This window comes from Pristiophorus japonicus, unplaced genomic scaffold, assembly GCF_044704955.1.
Source record: "Pristiophorus japonicus isolate sPriJap1 unplaced genomic scaffold, sPriJap1.hap1 HAP1_SCAFFOLD_94, whole genome shotgun sequence".
Taxonomy (NCBI): domain Eukaryota; kingdom Metazoa; phylum Chordata; class Chondrichthyes; family Pristiophoridae; genus Pristiophorus; species Pristiophorus japonicus.
The window spans coordinates 1,062,227-1,082,642 of NW_027254868.1; the positions used below are offsets into that span (position 1 = coordinate 1,062,227).

General features: G+C 44.3%; 1 protein-coding gene and 18 non-coding genes across 19 annotated transcripts in view; 18 read left to right on the top strand and 1 right to left on the bottom strand.

The window, feature by feature from the left end:
* Window positions 1–20,416, bottom strand: part of LOC139257944 (zinc finger protein 850-like) — a gene marked incomplete at its 5' end in the record, with an annotated part of 812,458 nt that overhangs the window by 413,669 nt on the left and 378,373 nt on the right. The window lies entirely within an intron of this gene.
* Window positions 925–997, top strand: trnaf-aaa (transfer RNA phenylalanine (anticodon AAA)). Its single transcript has one exon. It is a non-coding gene; the product is annotated as a tRNA-Phe (tRNA).
* Window positions 1,914–1,985, top strand: trnae-uuc (transfer RNA glutamic acid (anticodon UUC)). The gene has a single exon. It is a non-coding gene; the product is annotated as a tRNA-Glu (tRNA).
* Window positions 3,179–3,251, top strand: trnaf-aaa (transfer RNA phenylalanine (anticodon AAA)). Its single transcript has one exon. It is a non-coding gene; the product is annotated as a tRNA-Phe (tRNA).
* On the top strand, window positions 4,158–4,229 carry trnae-uuc (transfer RNA glutamic acid (anticodon UUC)). Its single transcript has one exon. It is a non-coding gene; the product is annotated as a tRNA-Glu (tRNA).
* trnaf-gaa (transfer RNA phenylalanine (anticodon GAA)) lies at window positions 5,423–5,495 on the top strand. The gene has a single exon. It is a non-coding gene; the product is annotated as a tRNA-Phe (tRNA).
* trnae-uuc (transfer RNA glutamic acid (anticodon UUC)) lies at window positions 6,411–6,482 on the top strand. Its single transcript has one exon. It is a non-coding gene; the product is annotated as a tRNA-Glu (tRNA).
* Window positions 7,685–7,757, top strand: trnaf-aaa (transfer RNA phenylalanine (anticodon AAA)). Its single transcript has one exon. It is a non-coding gene; the product is annotated as a tRNA-Phe (tRNA).
* Window positions 8,674–8,745, top strand: trnae-uuc (transfer RNA glutamic acid (anticodon UUC)). The gene has a single exon. It is a non-coding gene; the product is annotated as a tRNA-Glu (tRNA).
* On the top strand, window positions 9,939–10,011 carry trnaf-gaa (transfer RNA phenylalanine (anticodon GAA)). The gene has a single exon. It is a non-coding gene; the product is annotated as a tRNA-Phe (tRNA).
* trnae-uuc (transfer RNA glutamic acid (anticodon UUC)) lies at window positions 10,927–10,998 on the top strand. Its single transcript has one exon. It is a non-coding gene; the product is annotated as a tRNA-Glu (tRNA).
* On the top strand, window positions 12,201–12,273 carry trnaf-aaa (transfer RNA phenylalanine (anticodon AAA)). The gene has a single exon. It is a non-coding gene; the product is annotated as a tRNA-Phe (tRNA).
* trnae-uuc (transfer RNA glutamic acid (anticodon UUC)) lies at window positions 13,190–13,261 on the top strand. The gene has a single exon. It is a non-coding gene; the product is annotated as a tRNA-Glu (tRNA).
* On the top strand, window positions 14,455–14,527 carry trnaf-gaa (transfer RNA phenylalanine (anticodon GAA)). The gene has a single exon. It is a non-coding gene; the product is annotated as a tRNA-Phe (tRNA).
* trnae-uuc (transfer RNA glutamic acid (anticodon UUC)) lies at window positions 15,443–15,514 on the top strand. Its single transcript has one exon. It is a non-coding gene; the product is annotated as a tRNA-Glu (tRNA).
* trnaf-gaa (transfer RNA phenylalanine (anticodon GAA)) lies at window positions 16,717–16,789 on the top strand. The gene has a single exon. It is a non-coding gene; the product is annotated as a tRNA-Phe (tRNA).
* On the top strand, window positions 17,705–17,776 carry trnae-uuc (transfer RNA glutamic acid (anticodon UUC)). The gene has a single exon. It is a non-coding gene; the product is annotated as a tRNA-Glu (tRNA).
* trnaf-gaa (transfer RNA phenylalanine (anticodon GAA)) lies at window positions 18,979–19,051 on the top strand. Its single transcript has one exon. It is a non-coding gene; the product is annotated as a tRNA-Phe (tRNA).
* On the top strand, window positions 19,968–20,039 carry trnae-uuc (transfer RNA glutamic acid (anticodon UUC)). Its single transcript has one exon. It is a non-coding gene; the product is annotated as a tRNA-Glu (tRNA).

Sequence of the window (20,416 nt, forward strand, 5' to 3'; positions counted from 1 at the left end):
AATATTCAGCATTTTAAACTTCGCAACGTGTGGAAGACTGGAATCAGGGAATGCCTGGACCATGGGCATTGATAATTTATCCTTGAGCATTCATTTGGCCTGGGCTCCTTCTATATTGAACATTGGCTGACTGCATATCAATGTTTAGCATTCACAGGCGATTTCCAAGATCTGAATTTCCCGGCAGAGAATTCATGGAGTTTTTGATCTAACCGAGATTCACCATCACTAACGTTGATTCGCGACTCTTATCTCTCTTCATCATATCACTGCTAAGGACTGAACCTGCTTTAATTTCACTTTGGCTCGGGGTCAGTGCGGCTCAATAGGACTTCGGCCCGTCTCCCTTTCACAACCCATCAGTGCCGAGAACAGAAGAGGGAATTTTGCTGACATGTTATGTTCTGAAACAGTTATAAACTCTCCAGTATATTTCACTGTGTCTTCAGCACTGTGAGATCTAGCCTGGTGTGCAATCTTTGTGTCTTTATGAACACTTCAGCAGAATATTAAATGAACATATGGAACTACAATTGCTGATTGACACTGTACGGTTTGCCAACATTTAAGTGCAGTGGGAGAACAATCAAAATGATCATTATTCTTCCATGTACGTTCATGCGCGGCATCACCCTAACAAACCGAGCTGATCACAGCCCGGCGATCAGTCAATTCATTGCCAGTGCGGAAAAATGCAAATTTTCATCTTAGCAACGTGCACAATACCGGAATCAGAGAGTGCCTGGATCGTGGGCAATGATAAGTTAACATGAGCATAAAGATTTTCAATATCATTATATATTACATGAACACATCCGGAGCTCATTGCCCCGAAATGAGGACTGAGTGTGCGGGGCAATTCCTTCCGGGGTTTAAGTTTTCTTTCAAAAAGGTGTGAGAAAGTTTTGCTTCGTTTTCTGTCGGGCCGAAATAGCTCAGTTGGGAGAGCGTTAGACTAAAGATCTAGTGGTCCCTGGTTCAATCCCGGGTTTCGGCAATAATCTGGTGATTTTGCGTTTCCTTCATTTTAAGGGGAGAAGCTGGTTTGATATCGAGACAGTGCTTGAGGGATGGGCTGTTCAGTGGTTGCGTGATACTAATTTTCGACATGATTTTTTTTAGATTCAGCGCTCTTTTTCTGTTACTTTCTATTTATACTTTCCCAGTTTTGTATATGAAGAGTGAACAATGTTTTAGCGATGCGATGTGTTCAATTCTTATGCAGTAACTCTATCACCCAGTGTGTTCCGGATACAAAATCATCTCAGGCTGGGCTTTCACGCAGCCCTGGGGCATTTTGTTGCCGGTTAAATCGGTCGTTTAGGGCGTGGTATTAATAAAGCCAAGAGCGCGGGCCCGATCCCCATATGGGCCATCCCAATTTTTCATAATTTTAATTCGGTTAGTAGTAACTTTTACAATCAAATCTTCATAACGAAACAAATCCACACGGAATCCCAAGGGATGGCAATTATTTGGAATAATAGCCATTGCTTCTTTGCCGACGGTGTGCAGAGCACAACTTTCTGTTTATACGTGTTTCTTGCTTTGCTGATAACCGCTGAACTGGAGACCTGTTCCCGTCAATGGTTATAAGCAGAACAGACATTTAGAACGGTTCTATCGCCCGGAGATGGGCAAAAGGCTGCAGTTCAGGACAAAAGCACCAAATGAAATGTTCACACGGTACCGAGAGTGAAAATTCCCGGAAAAAGGAGAGAATGAAATGGATTTCAGTGGAAGCCTAGGCGCACTTAACGCTGTGATTGCGCGGACATGTCTTTGGTGTTCTCCACAAAAACTGCCATTTGCTGCGAACAGATTTCCCTGGCGCGAATGTGATGAGAATTTCGAAACAGCAAGGAGGAAAGACTGGGTAGGTCTGCTTGCTGGCACAGACATTTGCAGCAGCTTCCCTGGTGGTCTAGTGGTTAGGATTCGGCGCTTTCACCGCCGCGGCCCGGGTTCGATTCCCGGTCAGGGAACATTGTATTTGCGATGCTTCGAAATGCAATGCTGTTCCTGAAGAAGCTTGCAGCTCACCTCGCTGCTGTTGCCCCAACCATCAGCAGCGTGTCATGATACAACATACACTTCTGTTTTAAAATCTGCACTAATCTCGCTCAACAAGTGGAACTCCAATTGCTGATAGACAACGTAAATTTTGCCAATCATGGCTATCTTTAGTCTTCCAGGTACCTATTTGCGCCACAGCACTCGGGCTTATCATCAATCAATGCATTGCCACTGTGGAAATATTCAGCATTTTAAACTTCGCAACGTGTGGAAGACTGGAATCAGGGAATGCCTGGACCATGGGCACTGATAATTTATCCTTGAGCATTCATTTGGCCTGGGCTCCTTCTATATTGAACATTGGCTGACTGCATATCAATGTTTAGCATTCACAGGCGATTTCCAAGATCTGAATTTCCCGGCAGAGAATTCATGGAGTTTTTGATCTAACCGAGATTCACCATCACTAACGTTGATTCGCGACTCTTATCTCTCTTCATCATATCACTGCTAAGGACTGAACCTGCTTTAATTTCACTTTGGCTCGGGGTCAGTGCGGCTCAATAGGACTTCGGCCCGTCTCCCTTTCACAACCCATCAGTGCCGAGAACAGAAGAGGGAATTTTGCTGACATGTTATGTTCTGAAACAGTTATAAACTCTCCAGTATATTTCACTGTGTCTTCAGCACTGTGAGATCTAGCCTGGTGTGCAATCTTTGTGTCTTTATGAACACTTCAGCAGAATATTAAATGAACATATGGAACTACAATTGCTGATTGACACTGTACGGTTTGCCAACATTTAAGTGCAGTGGGAGAACAATCAAAATGATCATTATTCTTCCATGTACGTTCATGCGCGGCATCACCCTAACAAACCGAGCTGATCACAGCCCGGCGATCAGTCAATTCATTGCCAGTGCGGAAAAATGCAAATTTTCATCTTAGCAACGTGCACAATACCGGAATCAGAGAGTGCCTGGATCGTGGGCAATGATAAGTTAACATGAGCATAAAGATTTTCAATATCATTATATATTACATGAACACATCCGGAGCTCATTGCCCCGAAATGAGGACTGAGTGTGCGGGGCAATTCCTTCCGGGGTTTAAGTTTTCTTTCAAAAAGGTGTGAGAAAGTTTTGCTTCGTTTTCTGTCGGGCCGAAATAGCTCAGTTGGGAGAGCGTTAGACTAAAGATCTAAAGGTCCCTGGTTCAATCCCGGGTTTCGGCAATAATCTGGTGATTTTGCGTTTCCTTCATTTTAAGGGGAGAAGCTGGTTTGATATCGAGACAGTGCTTGAGGGATGGGCTGTTCAGTGGTTGCGTGATACTAATTTTCGACATGATTTTTTTTAGATTCAGCGCTCTTTTTCTGTTACTTTCTATTTATACTTTCCCAGTTTTGTATATGAAGAGTGAACAATGTTTTAGCGATGCGATGTGTTCAATTCTTATGCAGTAACTCTATCACCCAGTGTGTTCCGGATACAAAATCATCTCAGGCTGGGCTTTCACGCAGCCCTGGGGCATTTTGTTGCCGGTTAAATCGGTCGTTTAGGGCGTGGTATTAATAAAGCCAAGAGCGCGGGCCCGATCCCCATATGGGCCATCCCAATTTTTCATAATTTTAATTCGGTTAGTAGTAACTTTTACAATCAAATCTTCATAACGAAACAAATCCACACGGAATCCCAAGGGATGGCAATTATTTGGAATAATAGCCATTGCTTCTTTGCCGACGGTACCCTTTCTGTTTATACGTGTTTCTTGCTTTGCTGATAACCGCTGAACTGGAGACCTGTTCCCGTCAATGGTTATAAGCAGAACAGACATTTAGAACGGTTCTATCGCCCGGAGATGGGCAAAAGGCTGCAGTTCAGGACAAAAGCACCAAATGAAATGTTCACACGGTACCGAGAGTGAAAATTCCCGGAAAAAGGAGAGAATGAAATGGATTTCAGTGGAAGCCTAGGCGCACTTAACGCTGTGATTGCGCGGACATGTCTTTGGTGTTCTCCACAAAAACTGCCATTTGCTGCGAACAGATTTCCCTGGCGCGAATGTGATGAGAATTTCGAAACAGCAAGGAGGAAAGACTGGGTAGGTCTGCTTGCTGGCACAGACATTTGCAGCAGCTTCCCTGGTGGTCTAGTGGTTAGGATTCGGCGCTTTCACCGCCGCGGCCCGGGTTCGATTCCCGGTCAGGGAACATTGTATTTGCGATGCTTCGAAATGCAATGCTGTTCCTGAAGAAGCTTGCAGCTCACCTCGCTGCTGTTGCCCCAACCATCAGCAGCGTGTCATGATACAACATACACTTCTGTTTTAAAATCTGCACTAATCTCGCTCAACAAGTGGAACTCCAATTGCTGATAGACAACGTAAATTTTGCCAATCATGGCTATCTTTAGTCTTCCAGGTACCTATTTGCGCCACAGCACTCGGGCTTATCATCAATCAATGCATTGCCACTGTGGAAATATTCAGCATTTTAAACTTCGCAACGTGTGGAAGACTGGAATCAGGGAATGCCTGGACCATGGGCACTGATAATTTATCCTTGAGCATTCATTTGACCTGGGCTCCTTCTATATTGAAAATTGGCTGACTGCATATCAATGTTTAGCGTTCACAGGCGATTTCCAAGATCTGAATTTCCCGGCAGAGAATTCATGGAGTTTTTGATCTAACCGAGATTCACCATCACTAACGTTGATTCGCGACTCTTATCTCTCTTCATCATATCACTGCTAAGGACTGAACCTGCTTTAATTTCACTTTGGCTCGGGGTCAGTGCGGCTCAATAGGACTTCGGCCCGTCTCCCTTTCACAACCCATCAGTGCCGAGAACAGAAGAGGGAATTTTGCTGACATGTTATGTTCTGAAACAGTTATAAACTCTCCAGTATATTTCACTGTGTCTTCAGCACTGTGAGATCTAGCCTGGTGTGCAATCTTTGTGTCTTTATGAACACTTCAGCAGAATATTAAATGAACATATGGAACTACAATTGCTGATTGACACTGTACGGTTTGCCAACATTTAAGTGCATTGTGAGAACAATCAAAATGATCATTATTCTTCCATGTACGTTCATGCGCGGCATCACCATAACAAACCGAGCTGATCACAGCCCGGCGATCAGTCAATTCATTGCCAGTGCGGAAAAATGCAAATTTTCAACTTAGCAACGTGCACAATACCGGAATCAGAGAGAGCCTGGATCGTGGGCAATGATAAGTTAACATGAGCATAAAGATTTTCAATATCATTATACATTACATGAACACATCCGGAGCTCATTGCCCCGAAATGAGGACTGAGTGTGCGGGGCAATTCCTTCCGGGGTTTAAGTTTTCTTTCAAAAAGGTGTGAGAAAGTTTTGCTTCGTTTTCTGTCGGGCCGAAATAGCTCAGTTGGGAGAGCGTTAGACTGAAGATCTAAAGGTCCCTGGTTCAATCCCGGGTTTCGGCAATATCTGGTGATTTTGCGTTTCCTTCATTTTAAGGGGAGAAGCTGGTTTGATATCGAGACAGTGCTTGAGGGATGGGCTGTTCAGTGGTTGCGTGATACTAATTTTCGACATGATTTTTTTTAGATTCAGCGCTCTTTTTCTGTTACTTTCTATTTATACTTTCCCAGTTTTGTATATGAAGAGTGAACAATGTTTTAGCGATGCGATGTGTTCAATTCTTATGCAGTAACTCTATCACCCAGTGTGTGCCGGATACAAAATCATCTCAGGCTGGGCTTTCACGCAGCCCTGGGGCATTTTGTTGCCGGTTAAATCGGTCGTTTAGGGCGTGGTATTAATAAAGCCAAGAGCGCGGGCCCGATCCCCATATGGGCCATTTCAATTTTTCATAATTTTTATTCGGTTAGTAGTAACTTTTACAATCAAATCTTCATAACGAAACAAATCCACACGGAATCCCAAAGGATGGCAATTATTTGGAATAACAGCCATTGCTTCTTTGGCGACGGTGTGCAGAGCACAACTTTCTGTTTATACGTGTTTCTTGCTTTGCTGATAACCGCTGAACTGGAGACCTGTTCCCGTCAATGGTTATAAGCAGAACAGACATTTAGAACGGTTCTGTCGCCCGGAGATGGGCAAAAGGCTGCAGTTCAGGACAAAAGCACCAAATGAAATGTTCACACGGTACCGAGAGTGAAAATTCCCGGAAAAAGGAGAGAATGAAATGGATTTCAGTGGAAGCCTAGGCGCACTTAACGCTGTGATTGCGCGGACATGTCTTTGGTGTTCTCCAGAAAAACTGCCATTTGCTGCGAACAGATTTCCCTGGCGCGAATGTGATGAGAATTTCGAAACAGCAAGGAGGAAAGACTGGGAAGGTCTGCTTGCTGGCACAGACATTTGCAGCAGCTTCCCTGGTGGTCTAGTGGTTAGGATTCGGCGCTTTCACCGCCGCGGCCCGGGTTCGATTCCCGGTCAGGGAACATTGTATTTGCGATGCTTCGAAATGCAATGCTGTTCCTGAAGAAGCTTGCAGCTCACCTCGCTGTTGTTGCCCCAACCATCAGCAGCGTGTCATGATACAACATACACTTCTGTTTTAAAATCTGCACTAAATGACAAGATCTCGCTCAACAAGTGGAACTCCAATTGCTGATAGACAACGTAAATTTTGCCAATCATGGCTATCTTTAGTCTTCCAGGTACCTATTTGCGCCACAGCACTCGGGCTTATCATCAATCAATGCATTGCCACTGTGGAAATATTCAGCATTTTAAACTTCGCAACGTGTGGAAGACTGGAATCAGGGAATGCCTGGACCATGGGCACTGATAATTTATCCTTGAGCATTCATTTGGCCTGGGCTCCTTCTATATTGAAGATTGGCTGACTGCATATCAATGTTTAGCATTCACAGGCGATTTCCAAGATCTGAATTTCCCGGCAGAGAATTCATGGAGTTTTTGATCTAACCGAGATTCACCATCACTAACGTTGATTCGCGACTCTTATCTCTCTTCATCATATCACTGCTAAGGACTGAACCTGCTTTAATTTCACTTTGGCTCGGGGTCAGTGCGGCTCAATAGGACTTCGGCCCGTCTCCCTTTCACAACCCATCAGTGCCGAGAACAGAAGAGGGAATTTTGCTGACATGTTATGTTCTGAAACAGTTATAAACTCTCCAGTATATTTCACTGTGTCTTCAGCACTGTGAGATCTAGCCTGGTGTGCAATCTTTGTGTCTTTATGAACACTTCAGCAGAATATTAAATGAACATATGGAACTACAATTGCTGATTGACACTGTACGGTTTGCCAACATTTAAGTGCAGTGGGAGAACAATCAAAATGATCATTATTCTTCCATGTACGTTCATGCGTGGCATCACCCTAACAAACCGAGCTGATCACAGCCCGGCGATCAGTCAATTCATTGCCAGTGCGGAAAAATGCAAATTTTCATCTTAGCAACGTGCACAATACCGGAATCAGAGAGTGCCTGGATCGTGGGCAATGATAAGTTAACATGAGCATAAAGATTTTCAATATCATTATATATTACATGAACACATCCGGAGCTCATTGCCCCGAAATGAGGACTGAGTGTGCGGGGCAATTCCTTCCGGGGTTTAAGTTTTCTTTCAAAAAGGTGTGAGAAAGTTTTGCTTCGTTTTCTGTCGGGCCGAAATAGCTCAGTTGGGAGAGCGTTAGACTAAAGATCTAAAGGTCCCTGGTTCAATCCCGGGTTTCGGCAATAATCTGGTGATTTTGCGTTTCCTTCATTTTAAGGGGAGAAGCTGGTTTGATATCGAGACAGTGCTTGAGGGATGGGCTGTTCAGTGGTTGCGTGATACTAATTTTCGACATGATTTTTTTTAGATTCAGCGCTCTTTTTCTGTTACTTTCTATTTATACTTTCCCAGTTTTGTATATGAAGAGTGAAAAATGTTTTAGCGATGCGATGTGTTCAATTCTTATGCAGTAACTCTATCACCCAGTGTGTTCCGGATACAAAATCATCTCAGGCTGGGCTTTCACGCAGCCCTGGGGCATTTTGTTGCCGGTTAAATCGGTCGTTTAGGGCGTGGTATTAATAAAGCCAAGAGCGCGGGCCCGATCCCCATATGGGCCATCCCAATTTTTCATAATTTTTATTCGGTTAGTAGTAACTTTTACAATCAAATCTTCATAACGAAACAAATCCACACGGAATCCCAAGGGATGGCAATTATTTGGAATAATAGCCATTGCTTCTTTGCCGACGGTGTGCAGAGCACAACTTTCTGTTTATACGTGTTTCTTGCTTTGCTGATAACCGCTGAACTGGAGACCTGTTCCCGTCAATGGTTATAAGCAGAACAGACATTTAGAACGGTTCTATCGCCCGGAGATGGGCAAAAGGCTGCAGTTCAGGACAAAAGCACCAAATGAAATGTTCACACGGTACCGAGAGTGAAAATTCCCGGAAAAAGGAGAGAATGAAATGGATTTCAGTGGAAGCCTAGGCGCACTTAACGCTGTGATTGCGCGGACATGTCTTTGGTGTTCTCCACAAAAACTGCCATTTGCTGCGAACAGATTTCCCTGGCGCGAATGTGATGAGAATTTCGAAACAGCAAGGAGGAAAGACTGGCTAGGTCTGCTTGCTGGCACAGACATTTGCAGCAGCTTCCCTGGTGGTCTAGTGGTTAGGATTCGGCGCTTTCACCGCCGCGGCCCGGGTTCGATTCCCGGTCAGGGAACATTGTATTTGCGATGCTTCGAAATGCAATGCTGTTCCTGAAGAAGCTTGCAGCTCACCTCGCTGCTGTTGCCCCAACCATCAGCAGCGTGTCATGATACAACATACACTTCTGTTTTAAAATCTGCACTAATCTCGCTCAACAAGTGGAACTCCAATTGCTGATAGACAACGTAAATTTTGCCAATCATGGCTATCTTTAGTCTTCCAGGTACCTATTTGCGCCACAGCACTCGGGCTTATCATCAATCAATGCATTGCCACTGTGGAAATATTCAGCATTTTAAACTTCGCAACGTGTGGAAGACTGGAATCAGGGAATGCCTGGACCATGGGCACTGATAATTTATCCTTGAGCATTCATTTGGCCTGGGCTCCCTCTATATTGAAAATTGGCTGACTGCATATCAATGTTTAGCGTTCACAGGCGATTTCCAAGATCTGAATTTCCCGGCAGAGAATTCATGGAGTTTTTGATCTAACCGAGATTCACCATCACTAACGTTGATTCGCGACTCTTATCTCTCTTCATCATATCACTGCTTAGGACTGAACCTGCTTTAATTTCACTTTGGCTCGGGGTCAGTGCGGCTCAATAGGACTTCGGCCCGTCTCCCTTTCACAACCCATCAGTGCCGAGAACAGAAGAGGGAATTTTGCTGACATGTTATGTTCTGAAACAGTTATAAACTCTCCAGTATATTTCACTGTGTCTTCAGCACTGTGAGATCTAGCCTGGTGTGCAATCTTTGTGTCTTTATGAACACTTCAGCAGAATATTAAATGAACATATGGAACTACAATTGCTGATTGACACTGTACGGTTTGCCAACATTTAAGTGCATTGTGAGAACAATCAAAATGATCATTATTCTTCCATGTACGTTCATGCGCGGCATCACCATAACAAACCGAGCTGATCACAGCCCGGCGATCAGTCAATTCATTGCCAGTGCGGAAAAATGCAAATTTTCAACTTAGCAACGTGCACAATACCGGAATCAGAGAGAGCCTGGATCGTGGGCAATGATAAGTTAACATGAGCATAAAGATTTTCAATATCATTATACATTACATGAACACATCCGGAGCTCATTGCCCCGAAATGAGGACTGAGTGTGCGGGGCAATTCCTTCCGGGGTTTAAGTTTTCTTTCAAAAAGGTGTGAGAAAGTTTTGCTTCGTTTTCTGTCGGGCCGAAATAGCTCAGTTGGGAGAGCGTTAGACTGAAGATCTAAAGGTCCCTGGTTCAATCCCGGGTTTCGGCAATATCTGGTGATTTTGCGTTTCCTTCATTTTAAGGGGAGAAGCTGGTTTGATATCGAGACAGTGCTTGAGGGATGGGCTGTTCAGTGGTTGCGTGATACTAATTTTCGACATGATTTTTTTTAGATTCAGCGCTCTTTTTCTGTTACTTTCTATTTATACTTTCCCAGTTTTGTATATGAAGAGTGAACAATGTTTTAGCGATGCGATGTGTTCAATTCTTATGCAGTAACTCTATCACCCAGTGTGTGCCGGATACAAAATCATCTCAGGCTGGGCTTTCACGCAGCCCTGGGGCATTTTGTTGCCGGTTAAATCGGTCGTTTAGGGCGTGGTATTAATAAAGCCAAGAGCGCGGGCCCGATCCCCATATGGGCCATTTCAATTTTTCATAATTTTTATTCGGTTAGTAGTAACTTTTACAATCAAATCTTCATAACGAAACAAATCCACACGGAATCCCAAAGGATGGCAATTATTTGGAATAACAGCCATTGCTTCTTTGCCGACGGTGTGCAGAGCACAACTTTCTGTTTATACGTGTTTCTTGCTTTGCTGATAACCGCTGAACTGGAGACCTGTTCCCGTCAATGGTTATAAGCAGAACAGACATTTAGAACGGTTCTGTCGCCCGGAGATGGGCAAAAGGCTGCAGTTCAGGACAAAAGCACCAAATGAAATGTTCACACGGTACCGAGAGTGAAAATTCCCGGAAAAAGGAGAAAATGAAATGGATTTCAGTGGAAGCCTAGGCGCACTTAACGCTGTGATTGCGCGGACATGTCTTTGGTGTTCTCCACAAAAACTGCCATTTGCTGCGAACAGATTTCCCTGGCGCGAATGTGATGAGAATTTCGAAACAGCAAGGAGGAAAGACTGGGTAGGTCTGCTTGCTGGCACAGACATTTGCAGCAGCTTCCCTGGTGGTCTAGTGGTTAGGATTCGGCGCTTTCACCGCCGCGGTCCGGGTTCGATTCCCGGTCAGGGAACATTGTATTTGCGATGCTTCGAAATGCAATGCTGTTCCTGAAGAAGCTTGCAGCTCACCTCGCTGTTGTTGCCCCAACCATCAGCAGCGTGTCATGATACAACATACACTTCTGTTTTAAAATCTGCACTAAATGACAAGATCTCGCTCAACAAGTGGAACTCCAATTGCTGATAGACAACGTAAATTTTGCCAATCATGGCTATCTTTAGTCTTCCAGGTACCTATTTGCGCCACAGCACTCGGGCTTATCATCAATCAATGCATTGCCACTGTGGAAATATTCAGCATTTTAAACTTCGCAACGTGTGGAAGACTGGAATCAGGGAATGCCTGGACCATGGGCACTGATAATTTATCCTTGAGCATTCATTTGGCCTGGGCTCCTTCTATATTGAACATTGGCTGACTGCATATCAATGTTTAGCATTCACAGGCGATTTCCAAGATCTGAATTTCCCGGCAGAGAATTCATGGAGTTTTTGATCTAACCGAGATTCACCATCACTAACGTTGATTCGCGACTCTTATCTCTCTTCATCATATCACTGCTAAGGACTGAACCTGCTTTAATTTCACTTTGGCTCGGGGTCAGTGCGGCTCAATAGGACTTCGGCCCGTCTCCCTTTCACAACCCATCAGTGCCGAGAACAGAAGAGGGAATTTTGCTGACATGTTATGTTCTGAAACAGTTATAAACTCTCCAGTATATTTCACTGTGTCTTCAGCACTGTGAGATCTAGCCTGGTGTGCAATCTTTGTGTCTTTATGAACACTTCAGCAGAATATTAAATGAACATATGGAACTACAATTGCTGATTGACACTGTACGGTTTGCCAACATTTAAGTGCAGTGGGAGAACAATCAAAATGATCATTATTCTTCCATGTACGTTCATGCGCGGCATCACCCTAACAAACCGAGCTGATCACAGCCCGGCGATCAGTCAATTCATTGCCAGTGCGGAAAAATGCAAATTTTCATCTTAGCAACGTGCACAATACCGGAATCAGAGAGTGCCTGGATCGTGGGCAATGATAAGTTAACATGAGCATAAAGATTTTCAATATCATTATATATTACATGAACACATCCGGAGCTCATTGCCCCGAAATGAGGACTGAGTGTGCGGGGCAATTCCTTCCGGGGTTTAAGTTTTCTTTCAAAAAGGTGTGAGAAAGTTTTGCTTCGTTTTCTGTCGGGCCGAAATAGCTCAGTTGGGAGAGCGTTAGACTAAAGATCTAAAGGTCCCTGGTTCAATCCCGGGTTTCGGCAATAATCTGGTGATTTTGCGTTTCCTTCATTTTAAGGGGAGAAGCTGGTTTGATATCGAGACAGTGCTTGAGGGATGGGCTGTTCAGTGGTTGCGTGATACTAATTTTCGACATGATTTTTTTTAGATTCAGCGCTCTTTTTCTGTTACTTTCTATTTATACTTTCCCAGTTTTGTATATGAAGAGTGAACAATGTTTTAGCGATGCGATGTGTTCAATTCTTATGCAGTAACTCTATCACCCAGTGTGTTCCGGATACAAAATCATCTCAGGCTGGGCTTTCACGCAGCCCTGGGGCATTTTGTTGCCGGTTAAATCGGTCGTTTAGGGCGTGGTATTAATAAAGCCAAGAGCGCGGGCCCGATCCCCATATGGGCCATCCCAATTTTTCATAATTTTAATTCGGTTAGTAGTAACTTTTACAATCAAATCTTCATAACGAAACAAATCCACACGGAATCCCAAGGGATGGCAATTATTTGGAATAATAGCCATTGCTTCTTTGCCGACGGTGTGCAGAGCACAACTTTCTGTTTATACGTGTTTCTTGCTTTGCTGATAACCGCTGAACTGGAGACCTGTTCCCGTCAATGGTTATAAGCAGAACAGACATTTAGAACGGTTCTATCGCCCGGAGATGGGCAAAAGGCTGCAGTTCAGGACAAAAGCACCAAATGAAATGTTCACACGGTACCGAGAGTGAAAATTCCCGGAAAAAGGAGAGAATGAAATGGATTTCAGTGGAAGCCTAGGCGCACTTAACGCTGTGATTGCGCGGACATGTCTTTGGTGTTCTCCACAAAAACTGCCATTTGCTGCGAACAGATTTCCCTGGCGCGAATGTGATGAGAATTTCGAAACAGCAAGGAGGAAAGACTGGGTAGGTCTGCTTGCTGGCACAGACATTTGCAGCAGATTCCCTGGTGGTCTAGTGGTTAGGATTCGGCGCTTTCACCGCCGCGGCCCGGGTTCGATTCCCGGTCAGGGAACATTGTATTTGCGATGCTTCGAAATGCAATGCTGTTCCTGAAGAAGCTTGCAGCTCACCTCGCTGCTGTTGCCCCAACCATCAGCAGCGTGTCATGATACAACAGACACTTCTGTTTTAAAATCTGCACTAATCTCGCTCAACAAGTGGAACTCCAATTGCTGATAGACAACGTAAATTTTGCCAATCATGGCTATCTTTAGTCTTCCAGGTACCTATTTGCGCCACAGCACTCGGGCTTATCATCAATCAATGCATTGCCACTGTGGAAATATTCAGCATTTTAAACTTCGCAACGTGTGGAAGACTGGAATCAGGGAATGCCTGGACCATGGGCACTGATAATTTATCCTTGAGCATTCATTTGGCCTGGGCTCCTTCTATATTGAACATTGGCTCACTGCATATCAATGTTTAGCGTTCACAGGCGATTTCCAAGATCTGAATTTCCCGGCAGAGAATTCATGGAGTTTTTGATCTAACCGAGATTCACCATCACTAACGTTGATTCGCGACTCTTATCTCTCTTCATCATATCACTGCTAAGGACTGAACCTGCTTTAATTTCACTTTGGCTCGGGGTCAGTGCGGCTCAATAGGACTTCGGCCCGTCTCCCTTTCACAACCCATCAGTGCCGAGAACAGAAGAGGGAATTTTGCTGACATGTTATGTTCTGAAACAGTTATAAACTCTCCAGTATATTTCACTGTGTCTTCAGCACTGTGAGATCTAGCCTGGTGTGCAATCTTTGTATCTTTATGAACACTTCAGCAGAATATTAAATGAACATATGGAACTACAATTGCTGATTGAAACTGTACGGTTTGCCAACATTTAAGTGCATTGTGAGAACAATCAAAATGATCATTATTCTTCCATGTACGTTCATGCGCGGCATCACCCTAACAAACCGAGCTGATCACAGCCCGGCGATCAGTCAATTCATTGCCAGTGCGGAAAAATGCAAATTTTCAACTTAGCAACGTGCACAATACCGGAATCAGAGAGTGCCTGGATCGTGGGCAATGATAAGTTAACATGAGCATAAAGATTTTCAATATCATTACACATTACATGAACACATCCGGAGCTCATTGCCCCGAAATGAGGACTGAGTGTGCGGGGCAATTCCTTCCGGGGTTTAAGTTTTCTTTCAAAAAGGTGTGAGAAAGTTTTGCTTCGTTTTCTGTCGGGCCGAAATAGCTCAGTTGGGAGAGCGTTAGACTGAAGATCTAAAGGTCCCTGGTTCAATCCCGGGTTTCGGCAATATCTGGTGATTTTGCGTTTCCTTCATTTTAAGGGGAGAAGCTGGTTTGATATCGAGACAGTGCTTGAGGGATGGGCTGTTCAGTGGTTGCGTGATACTAATTTTCGACATGATTTTTTTTAGATTCAGCGCTCTTTTTCTGTTACTTTCTATTTATACTTTCCCAGTTTTGTATATGAAGAGTGAACAATGTTTTAGCGATGCGATGTGTTCAATTCTTATGCAGTAACTCTATCACCCAGTGTGTGCCGGATACAAAATCATCTCAGGCTGGGCTTTCACGCAGCCCTGGGGCATTTTGTTGCCGGTTAAATCGGTCGTTTAGGGCGTGGTATTAATAAAGCCAAGAGCGCGGGCCCGATCCCCATATGGGCCATCCCAATTTTTCATAATTTTTATTCGGTTAGTAGTAACTTTTACAATCAAATCTTCATAACGAAACAAATCCACACGGAATCCCAAAGGATGGCAATTATTTGGAATAACAGCCATTGCTTCTTTGCCGACGGTGTGCAGAGCACAACTTTCTGTTTATACGTGTTTCTTGCTTTGCTGATAACCGCTGAACTGGAGACCTGTTTCCGTCAATGGTTATAAGCAGAACAGACATTTAGAACGGTTCTGTCGCCCGGAGATGGGCAAAAGGCTGCAGTTCAGGACAAAAGCACCAAATGAAATGTTCACACGGTACCGAGAGTGAAAATTCCCGGAAAAAGGAGAGAATGAAATGGATTTCAGTGGAAGCCTAGCCGCACTTAACGCTGTGATTGCGCGGACATGTCTTTGGTGTTCTCCACAAAAACTGCCATTTGCTGCGAACAGATTTCCCTGGCGCGAATGTGATGAGAATTTCGAAACAGCAAGGAGGAAAGACTGGGTTGGTCTGCTTGCTGGCACAGACATTTGCAGCAGCTTCCCTGGTGGTCTAGTGGTTAGGATTCGGCGCTTTCACCGCCGCGGCCTGGGTTTGATTCCCGGTCAGGGAACATTGTATTTGCGGTGCTTCGAAATGCAATGCTGTTCCTGAAGAAGCTTGCAGCTCACCTCGCTGTTGTTGCCCCAACCATCAGCAGCGTGTCATGATACAACAGACACTTCTGTTTTAAAATCTGCACTAAATGACAAGATCTCGCGCAACAAGTGGAACTCCAATTGCTGATAGACAACGTAAATTTTGCCAATCATGGCTATCTTTAGTCTTCCAGGTACCTATTTGCGCCACAGCACTCGGGCTTATCATCAATCAATGCATTGCCACTGTGGAAATATTCAGCATTTTAAACTTCGCAACGTGTGGAAGACTGGAATCAGGGAATGCCTGGACCATGGGCACTGATAATTTATCCTTGAGCATTCATTTGGCCTGGGCTCCTTCTATATTGAACATTGGCTCACTGCATATCAATGTTTAGCGTTCACAGGCGATTTCCAAGATCTGAATTTCCCGGCAGAGAATTCATGGAGTTTTTGATCTAACCGAGATTCACCATCACTAACGTTGATTCGCGACTCTTATCTCTCTTCATCATATCACTGCTAAGGACTGAACCTGCTTTAATTTCACTTTGGCTCGGGGTCAGTGCGGCTCAATAGGACTTCGGCCCGTCTCCCTTTCACAACCCATCAGTGCCGAGAACAGAAGAGGGAATTTTGCTGACATGTTATGTTCTGAAACAGTTATAAACTCTCCAGTATATTTCACTGTGTCTTCAGCACTGTGAGATCTAGCCTGGTGTGCAATCTTTGTATCTTTATGAACACTTCAGCAGAATATTAAATGAACATATGGAACTACAATTGCTGATTGAAACTGTACGGTTTGCCAACATTTAAGTGCATTGTGAGAACAATCAAAATGATCATTATTCTTCCATGTACGTTCATGCGCGGCATCACCCTAACAAACCGAGCTGATCACAGCCCGGCGATCAGTCAATTCATTGCCAGTGCGGAAAAATGCAAATTTTCAACTTAGCAACGTGCACAATACCGGAATCAGAGAGTGCCTGGATCGTGGGCAATGATAAGTTAACATGAGCATAAAGATTTTCAATATCATTACACATTACATGAACACATCCGGAGCTCATTGCCCCGAAATGAGGACTGAGTGTGCGGGGCAATTCCTTCCGGGGTTTAAGTTTTCTTTCAAAAAGGTGTGAGAAAGTTTTGCTTCGTTTTCTGTCGGGCCGAAATAGCTCAGTTGGGAGAGCGTTAGACTGAAGATCTAAAGGTCCCTGGTTCAATCCCGGGTTTCGGCAATATCTGGTGATTTTGCGTTTCCTTCATTTTAAGGGGAGAAGCTGGTTTGATATCGAGACAGTGCTTGAGGGATGGGCTGTTCAGTGGTTGCGTGATACTAATTTTCGACATGATTTTTTTTAGATTCAGCGCTCTTTTTCTGTTACTTTCTATTTATACTTTCCCAGTTTTGTATATGAAGAGTGAACAATGTTTTAGCGATGCGATGTGTTCAATTCTTATGCAGTAACTCTATCACCCAGTGTGTGCCGGATACAAAATCATCTCAGGCTGGGCTTTCACGCAGCCCTGGGGCATTTTGTTGCCGGTTAAATCGGTCGTTTAGGGCGTGGTATTAATAAAGCCAAGAGCGCGGGCCCGATCCCCATATGGGCCATCCCAATTTTTCATAATTTTTATTCGGTTAGTAGTAACTTTTACAATCAAATCTTCATAACGAAACAAATCCACACGGAATCCCAAAGGATGGCAATTATTTGGAATAACAGCCATTGCTTCTTTGCCGACGGTGTGCAGAGCACAACTTTCTGTTTATACGTGTTTCTTGCTTTGCTGATAACCGCTGAACTGGAGACCTGTTTCCGTCAATGGTTATAAGCAGAACAGACATTTAGAACGGTTCTGTCGCCCGGAGATGGGCAAAAGGCTGCAGTTCAGGACAAAAGCACCAAATGAAATGTTCACACGGTACCGAGAGTGAAAATTCCCGGAAAAAGGAGAGAATGAAATGGATTTCAGTGGAAGCCTAGCCGCACTTAACGCTGTGATTGCGCGGACATGTCTTTGGTGTTCTCCACAAAAACTGCCATTTGCTGCGAACAGATTTCCCTGGCGCGAATGTGATGAGAATTTCGAAACAGCAAGGAGGAAAGACTGGGTTGGTCTGCTTGCTGGCACAGACATTTGCAGCAGCTTCCCTGGTGGTCTAGTGGTTAGGATTCGGCGCTTTCACCGCCGCGGCCTGGGTTTGATTCCCGGTCAGGGAACATTGTATTTGCGGTGCTTCGAAATGCAATGCTGTTCCTGAAGAAGCTTGCAGCTCACCTCGCTGTTGTTGCCCCAACCATCAGCAGCGTGTCATGATACAACAGACACTTCTGTTTTAAAATCTGCACTAAATGACAAGATCTCGCGCAACAAGTGGAACTCCAATTGCTGATAGACAACGTAAATTTTGCCAATCATGGCTATCTTTAGTCTTCCAGGTACCTATTTGCGCCACAGCACTCGGGCTTATCATCAATCAATGCATTGCCACTGTGGAAATATTCAGCATTTTAAACTTCGCAACGTGTGGAAGACTGGAATCAGGGAATGCCTGGACCATGGGCACTGATAATTTATCCTTGAGCATTCATTTGGCCTGGGCTCCTTCTATATTGAACATTGGCTCACTGCATATCAATGTTTAGCGTTCACAGGCGATTTCCAAGATCTGAATTTCCCGGCAGAGAATTCATGGAGTTTTTGATCTAACCGAGATTCACCATCACTAACGTTGATTCGCGACTCTTATCTCTCTTCATCATATCACTGCTAAGGACTGAACCTGCTTTAATTTCACTTTGGCTCGGGGTCAGTGCGGCTCAATAGGACTTCGGCCCGTCTCCCTTTCACAACCCATCAGTGCCGAGAACAGAAGAGGGAATTTTGCTGACATGTTATGTTCTGAAACAGTTATAAACTCTCCAGTATATTTCACTGTGTCTTCAGCACTGTGAGATCTAGCCTGGTGTGCAATCTTTGTGTCTTTATGAACACTTCAGCAGAATATTAAATGAACATATGGAACTACAATTGCTGATTGACACTGTACGGTTTGCCAACATTTAAGTGCAGTGGGAGAACAATCAAAATGATCATTATTCTTCCATGTACGTTCATGCGCGGCATCACCCTAACAAACCGAGCTGATCACAGCCCGGCGATCAGTCAATTCATTGCCAGTGCGGAAAAATGCAAATTTTCATCTTAGCAACGTGCACAATACCGGAATCAGAGAGTGCCTGGATCGTGGGCAATGATAAGTTAACATGAGCGTAAAGATTTTCAATATCATTATACATTACATGAACACATCCGGAGCTCATTGCCCCGAAATGAGGACTGAGTGTGCGGGGCAATTCCTTCCGGGGTTTAAGTTTTCTTTCAAAAAGGTGTGAGAAAGTTTTGCTTCGTTTTCTGTCGGGCCGAAATAGCTCAGTTGGGAGAGCGTTAGACTGAAGATCTAAAGGTCCCTGGTTCAATCCCGGGTTTCGGCAATATCTGGTGATTTTGCGTTTCCTTCATTTTAAGGGGAGAAGCTGGTTTGATATCGAGACAGTGCTTGAGGGATGGGCTGTTCAGTGGTTGCGTGATACTAATTTTCGACATGATTTTTTTTAGATTCAGCGCTCTTTTTCTGTTACTTTCTATTTATACTTTCCCAGTTTTGTATATGAAGAGTGAACAATGTTTTAGCGATGCGATGTGTTTAATTCTTATGCAGTAACTCTATCACCCAGTGTGTGCCGGATACAAAATCATCTCAGGCTGGGCTTACACGCAGCCCTGGGGCATTTTGTTGCCGGTTAAATCGGTCGTTTAGGGCGTGGTATTAATAAAGCTAAGAGCGCGGGCCCGATCCCCATATGGGCCATCCCAATTTTTCATAATTTTTATTCGGTTAGTAGTAACTTTTACAATCAAATCTTCATAACGAAACAAATCCACACGGAATCCCAAGGGATGGCAATTATTTGGAATAACAGCCATTGCTTCTTTGCCGACGGTGTGCAGAGCACAACTTTCTGTTTATACGTGTTTCTTGCTTTGCTGATAACCGCTGAACTGGAGACCTGTTCCCGTCAATGGTTATAAGCAGAACAGACATTTAGAACGGTTCTGTCGCCCGGAGATGGGCAAAAGGCTGCAGTTCAGGACAAAAGCACCAAATGAAATGTTCACACGGTACCGAGAGTGAAAATTCCCGGAAAAAGGAGAGAATGAAATGGATTTCAGTGGAAGCCTAGGCGCACTTAACGCTGTGATTGCGCGGACATGTCTTTGGTGTTCTCCTACAAAAACTGCCATTTGCTGCGAACAGATTTCCCAGGCGCGAATGTGATGAGAATTTCGAAACAGCAAGGAGGAAAGACTGGGTTGGTCTGCTTGCTGGCACAGACATTTGCAGCAGCTTCCCTGGTGGTCTAGTGGTTAGGATTCGGCGCTTTCACCGCCGCGGCCCGGGTTTGATTCCCGGTCAGGGAACATTGTATTTGCGGTGCTTCGAAATGCAATGCTGTTCCTGAAGAAGCTTGCAGCTCACCTCGCTGTTGTTGCCCCAACCATCAGCAGCGTGTCATGATACAACAGACACTTCTGTTTTAAAATCTGCACGAAATGACAAGATCTCGCGCAACAAGTGGAACTCCAATTGCTGATAGACAACGTAAATTTTGCCAATCATGGCTATCTTTAGTCTTCCAGGTACCTATTTGCGCCACAGCACTCGGGCTTATCATCAATCAATGCATTGCCACTGTGGAAATATTCAGCATTTTAAACTTCGCAACGTGTGGAAGACTGGAATCAGGGAATGCCTGGACCATGGGCACTGATAATTTATCCTTGAGCATTCATTTGGC